This window comes from Mus pahari, chromosome 9, assembly GCF_900095145.1.
Source record: "Mus pahari chromosome 9, PAHARI_EIJ_v1.1, whole genome shotgun sequence".
NCBI classification, from domain to species: domain Eukaryota; kingdom Metazoa; phylum Chordata; class Mammalia; order Rodentia; family Muridae; genus Mus; species Mus pahari.
The window spans coordinates 5,915,708-5,922,593 of record NC_034598.1 but is presented as its reverse complement, the minus strand read 5'-3'; positions in this window follow the sequence as shown (position 1 = coordinate 5,922,593).

The window sequence follows — 6,886 nt, the reverse complement described above, 5'->3', positions numbered from 1 at the left end:
CCCTGTCTGAGGCAAAGATGTTTGAGCAGCTGTAGCAGCCTATGTCATCTGCTCCCCCTGAATACACCAGTCCGCCCCGCCCACACTCTGCTCCAGCTTGTTCTGCTCTCTTTTCTGGGTGACTCACTGCCCTCTTCTGCCCAGTCCTCCTCATGAGTGCCCGCTCCTCCTCATGGGTGCCCGCTCCTCCTCATGGGTGCCCGCTCCTCCTCATGGGTGCCTGCTCCTCCTCATGGGTGCCCGCTCCTCCTGATGGGTGCCCGCTCCTCCTCTTGGGTGCCCGCTCCTNGTGCCCGCTCCTCCTGATGGGTGCCCGCTCCTCCTCTTGGGTGCCCGCTCCTCCTCATGGGTGCCTGCTCCTCCTCATGGGTGCCCGCTCCTCCTCTTGGGTGCCCGCTCCTCCTCATGGGTGACCGCTCCTCCTCATGGGTGCCTGCTCCTCCTCATGAGTGCCCACTCCTCCTCATGAGTGCCCGCTCCTCTTCATTTGTGCCCGCTCCTCCTCATGGGTGCCTGCTGCAGTCTCAGGTTAGCCCAATGACGTCTTCCTTCCTTTTACCATTCTTTCTGTTTTAAATTTAAAAAGAATGCTAGTGACACATTTGATTTTAAGGTGGAGGGGGACAGGAAAAAGAACCTATCGTAGAGTCTCAGGTACTTGCTGCAGCTTGCTCAGGTTCTGCTTGTTTGGTGGCATTCTCTATCTTGTGAATATAATCTAAAGCTTTAATTTTACATTTGCATAGAGAGGCTACATGATTGTAGCTCTGAGGGAAGGCCTCCATAGAATCACCTTGGAAGAGATGATGGAGCCTTCCTATGCACACCGCCACCCCAGAGGCTTCCGATAACTTCCCGTGGAGTCAGGGGACTTCCACTCCCAACATAGCGTGGAGACCAGTAGTTATGGACTTATTAAAAAACTAACTAACAAACTAAAAACACGGTGGAGCAGACACTTCTAGCTAAGGTCAGTTATAGAAGACACTGAAGGATAAAGTACCTTTTCACAGTATGTTAATGGAATTTATGTCCCACGGTTTTTAAGTAGGAACCCGTTCTCATGGACTATTTCTTATAGTGTTGTTTGATTTTTGTTCATTTAGAAAATGAGGTTGCTGCATAAGCCTGGTGACCAGAGTTCTTGAGGCCCATGTAAAAGGTGAAAGGAGAGAGTTGCTACACACACACACACACACACACACACACACACACACACTAATACTAGTAGTAAAGCTTTTAAAAATAGGAGACTATTCTATTGTTTTAAAGCATACATGTTTTTTAGACTTTAGGTAATATCTAAACACTAATTTTAAACCAAGTACTACTTAATATATTTGATTTAAAACACATTATAGTCACCAAGCATATAAAGTAAGTATTTAAAAAACTGTAAATTTTATTTTATTCTGTTGGCATCAGAATAATCTGCCTTACAAAACCAAGTAAACCATCTTTCACCATTGTTCTTCAAAAACATTTTGATATTTGCAAGTCTAAATTAGACCTGCCAAAACTGCAAATAATATTTTTCATTTTCATTGGCTGCATTCTCCCTTCACTTCCTCTGTGTCTTTAGACAAATGTAGCTAGTATTTCAGCAACAGCTTCACAAGGAAGAAAAGAAAAGAAAGACTCTCTATAGCCGGGCGTGGTGGCGCACGCCTTTAATCCCAGCACTCGGGAGAAAGAGACAGGCGGATTTCTGAGTTCGAGGCCAGCCTGGTCTACAAAGTGAGTTCCAGGACAGCCAGAGCTATACAAAGAAACCCTGTCTCGAAAAAACAAAAATAAAATAAAATAAAATAAAGACTCTCCATGCCTTGAGGGTGTGAAAGGATAGATGTTAGCATTCACTGTCTCTCAGACCAAGTGTGTCTAGTAAGACATTTGGTGTATTTCTGTGCCTAACTGCCCATTTTCTCACAAAGTTTCACTGCCTAGCAGCAAACATATTAATATATCATGTGGGAATTCATTAAATCGCTTTCTTAAATATCACAGTATATAATAAATGTATCTTTGCATAGAATGTAGAAGTAACGTGCTTGGAATGCTAATTAAATTGAACTGCGAGCACAAGCTTAATGAGGAATACATAAGAAAACAGAGCAGTTATGCCTCCGAGGCCCGGCCGACTGTGAAGCTTGGTGAATGAGGTGGGGTCTCCAGAAGGAACGGAACTTGTGAGAGGAACATATGGAAAGGTTGCTGGGTCTTAGCGGCTGCGTAACTCCGAGGTAGGACTTTCCCACAGCAGATTTCACCCCTCAGAGGCTGGCGCCCCGTGGAGGGGCGGGCTCAACAGTCCCAGCCTAGGAACTGGCTCTGATGCCAGTGAGGGAGTTAGCAGCCACAGTGTAAATGCGCTTGCAGCCAGAGAGGGAAGGTCAGGGGAGCAAACATGGAGGATAATCTTCCTCCTGCCACGCCCTTTAATCTCTGCTGCTATTGGAAGGTGCTGTTCACACATCAATTAAGGCACCCGGACAGTGTGGAGTGCTGCCTCTGCTGGGCAGGTAGTATCTACTTACACATTTCTATCTATCCATCAAACCTCAAGAAACAAACACCTCTGAGCAATTTAATGCAAACATGCCTGGGCTTCCAGAATGTCAGAGTGTGCTACAGTTCTACATTAAATTACTCCTTAGGGAGCTGGCTAGCTACATTGTAGTCATAGAAATGTCTAGTCCCAGACTGGGACTTCGGTCTCAGTGTTAGGGTGTTAAGCCATGAGTAGTAGTGCTACCCTAAGACCAACTTCTTGGCAAGTAGCCTTGAGGTACAGCTGTAAGGTGACCCAGTACAAGGCCAAGGGCCAGAACTCAGTGCCAATGCAAAAACAAAAACAAAAACAAAAACAGAAACAAAAACAAAAAAAACACAAAAAAAAAACCCCAAACAAACAAAAAAACCAAAACCAAGTCAAACACACTGGAACTAATTCCCAGGGTACTAAAATTGGTCTCAATTAAAATTTTAGATGAAAAGATTTTTCTTTCTTAGCCCAAGAACTACTTCAATTTATAAGGTCACAGAAAAAAAAAATGTCATATTTAAGTTAATACTTTTTAGGGACCAAAATTTTGAAACAGTGTATTGAAAAATATTAGATTATTTATGAAACTGCCTTTTGAAAGCAACCATTTTCATAAGATATGGTGACTGAATATTTTCTGTCTTTGAATATGGCATAGTATAAACTGCAAATGTAAGGTGGCTGTCCTGGCTAGCCATGTCAACTTGGCAGAAGCTAGTCATCTGGGAGAAGGCAACTTCAACTGGGAAAACACCTCCAGAAGACCCAGTAATTGGCAGGCCTGGGGCATTTTCTTAATTAGCGACTGATAGGGGAGGGCCAGCCCAGTGTAGTTGGGACACCCATAGGCTGGTGGTCCTGTGTCCTACAGGAAAACAGGTTGAGCAAATCAGTAAGCAGCACTCCTCCACGGCCTCTGCTTCAGCTCCTGCCTCAAGGCTCCGGGCCAGTTTGGTTTTCTGCCCTGACTTCCTTCAGTGATGAACTATGATATGGAAGTGCAAGTGAAATAGACTGGGATTTAAAATTTACTTAATGAGCCAAGCTTTATTTTACAAACGAGGAAGCTAAAACACAATGAGATTAAATTATCTGCCCAAACTCCTTTACTTAGATCTTACAAACCTCAGACACTCCGGACCCTCAACCTGAATCTTATCTTTTGAAAGAGTAGCTACAAATTTGGCTACATTGTCGAGTGCTGCCCTCTGATGTGCGGGTTATTCCTACTTACACATTTCTGGCCATAGACCAAGAAGTCAGTCTGGCTATGGTGTTTGACGCGGCAGTGGGTACCCTGAGTAGGACACAGACACTGGAGTAGAAATGGTAGAAGTAATCACAGCGGCAGTGATGACAGAACCAAACTGAATATATACGGATTGGAATTTGCAGCCAGCTGCACTACTCACTAGTTACTGACTTTGGACAGTATGCTTAAACATGAAGTTACATTGTTTATTGAAATGATCCTTATCCTGTCTATTGTAGAATTGCCTGGATGCTTCTAAAGAGGATGTCTACCAGACCCCATCCCGCACTAATTAACTTAGAAGTGGGAACCCTTTGTGAGTCCTTTTTTTGATACTTCTTATTTATTCTAATGTTAAAGACTGTTCTGGTTTGTTTTCTGTTACTGTGATAAGACACTTACCAAAACCAACTTGGGAGGAAAGGGTTTATTTCATCTTACAATTCCCAGGGCACAATCCATCCCTTGGGGAAGTCAGGGCAGAAACTCCATGGAAGAACGGAGAAGCTGAACTGAAACAAAGACCATAGAGGAACAGTATTACCGGCTCAGTTCCTAGGACTTGCTCATCTTGCTGTCCTACATGATCCAGGACCACCTGTTGTGCCTAGGGGTGTCATGATGAGCTGGGCCCTCCCACATCAATCATTAATCAAAAAAATATTCTGCAGACTTGCCTACAGGCCTATCTGATTGTGGCAGTTCCTTATTTGAAGTTTGTTCTTCCCAGGTTGTGGCAATACTGCACAGAAAGACTAACTCTTGGTTATTTACTCAAGTGGGTCTGATTTATTCTGCATTGTTTTGGTCTTCTGTTCTAATCTATGAGAGATTAATGTAAGAAGTAGAAGTAGTCCTGAACAAAGGACATATTCTGAAAATCACAGAAAATATGGTAACAAAAATGAATGAGAAACTTTTGTCCTAATCAACCTTTTAGAGGAGTCTCAAAAGGGAGAAAATTGTTTTTCTGGCCTTGCTGACTCAGAATAGTGCGCAAAGCCACAATCAGATATTATCACTCTGTGCCCAGTGTTGTTTCCAGCACACTTGTGGGAGGGCTGTTGCTTTCAGTGTCTCCATGTTTTCAGTACATGCCTGAGACCTAGTGGTCTGTTGGGAATGGCCCCCAAGGCACATCTATTTACACGCCTGGTCCCCAGGTGGGAGAACTCTTTGAGACAGCTCCTCCATGGTGTCTGTCTCAGTTCAGCTTCCAGGTTCTTGCTGGCCAGCCCCCAGTTAAGTGTTTTTTCTTTTTTTTTTGTATGGTGTCCAAAACACAGTAAGATTGGTTATGATGGTTCTTAAAGGCAGTTGGTTAGTTCTGAATACATTGGGTATAGTGTGTAAGCTGAATGAGAAAGTAGCTGTAAATGATCTTGAAGTACATTATTACTGCTCTTGGTTACAGGTTGAGTAAAAGTTTGAGTTGTAAAGGCAAGCTTTAAACATCATTCCCAGAAAACCCATTCCAGCCCCAGATGACTCTAGTTTGTGTCAAGGTGACAAAAAGTTATCAACACAAGGACAGCAGCAAAGCTAAAGCTGTGGCTGTAAAGACAAATTGAGTGGATGCGGACGGCAGCTCTGCCATCTCAGGCATCTTAGCCTGTTTGAGCCTCAGTATTTTTATCTGTAAAACTGGACCATAGTTTAGCATTAAGTTGTTAGAAGATTAACTAAGTCATCTAAAATGTAGCACACTACCTATGGCACAGTGTCTAATTTTAGTTACTGTTGATATACTTTTGTTATCTATACTTCTATAATGGGTTTGAATGCCAGTTCTGTGATATTCACAATCCAACATAAAGTTCTGAAAAGCCAGAAATATCTTACTAATGAACATAGAAATATGTGGAAAGTTGAGATAGTTTGAATAGTAATGGTCCCCATAGACTGATCTGTTTGAATGCTTGTCCCCTAGGGAATGGCACTATTAGGAGGTGTGGCCTTGTTGGAGTGGGGGTGGCTTTTTTGGAGGAAGTGTGTCATTAGTAGGTGGGTTTTGAGGATTTAGAAGGTCAAGCCAGCTTTCTTCCTGCTGCCTGCCCATCAGGATGTAGAACTCTCAGTTCCTTCTCCAGCACCACATCTGTCTGTATGCACCTTGCTTCCCATCATAACAATAATGGACAAAACCTCTGAAACTCTAAGCCAGCTATAATTAAATGTTTTTCTTTATAAGAGTTGCCATAGTCATAGTGGTCTCTTCATAGCAATAGAAATCCTAAGACAGAAGTTATATATGAATATACGTGGTGTCTAATCCTCCTGCCAGAATTTGAGTGAGAGGCTGAAGTTGAGAGTTTTCACTGACTTACATCCCTGCAAGACCTCCCCAAATATTGTTTCTTCACTTCGAAGAGGAAGGAAAAAGCAATAATCAAGTGTGGTAATATACACTTGTAATGCTAGCACAGGTCAGGCTGAGGCAGAAGGGTCACAAGTTTGAGGGCAGCCTGAATTACATAGTGATTTCATAGTAGGCCTGGGCTATAAAAGACCCTGGGGGATGTAGGGAGCAAGGGAACCAATAAGAGTACAAGCTGAGAAAATATATAGAAATGTATAGAAATGTATAGAAAATGTGCCTGCCTCCCTCATGGGAAATACTGGGAGGAAGTCAGTAGAAGGCTGGAGGCTTCTAGCTAGGAAAGTATTTCTCGCTTTAGTAATCTGTCTCAGTAGTTCACTAGCGTTAGCTCACGGCAAACAAACAACAACAAACAAAGAATCTAGATAAAGGTTGTTCCCCATTCTTGGAGATTCTGTGAATCGGTTTTGTTTGGAGCTTGAGAATTCATATTCTCTCTGTGTGTGTCTATCTTCTTCTGTGTCTTGATGGTACTGGGTCAGAGACCACACTGGAGAACCTCAGTAACTAGACATGGACCCTTAGGTAATGTTTCTCTCTCTCTCTCTCTCTCTCTCTCTCTCTCTCTCTCTCTCTCTCTCTCTCTCTCTCTCCATTTCTCTTTTTTCTCATTCCCCTCTCTTTATCTCCACCCAGATAACCTCCTTATTGCCAGAGTTCAGTCTGTTCAGTACTCTCTTCCCTGCCGTCATCTTGAACTGTATTTTCT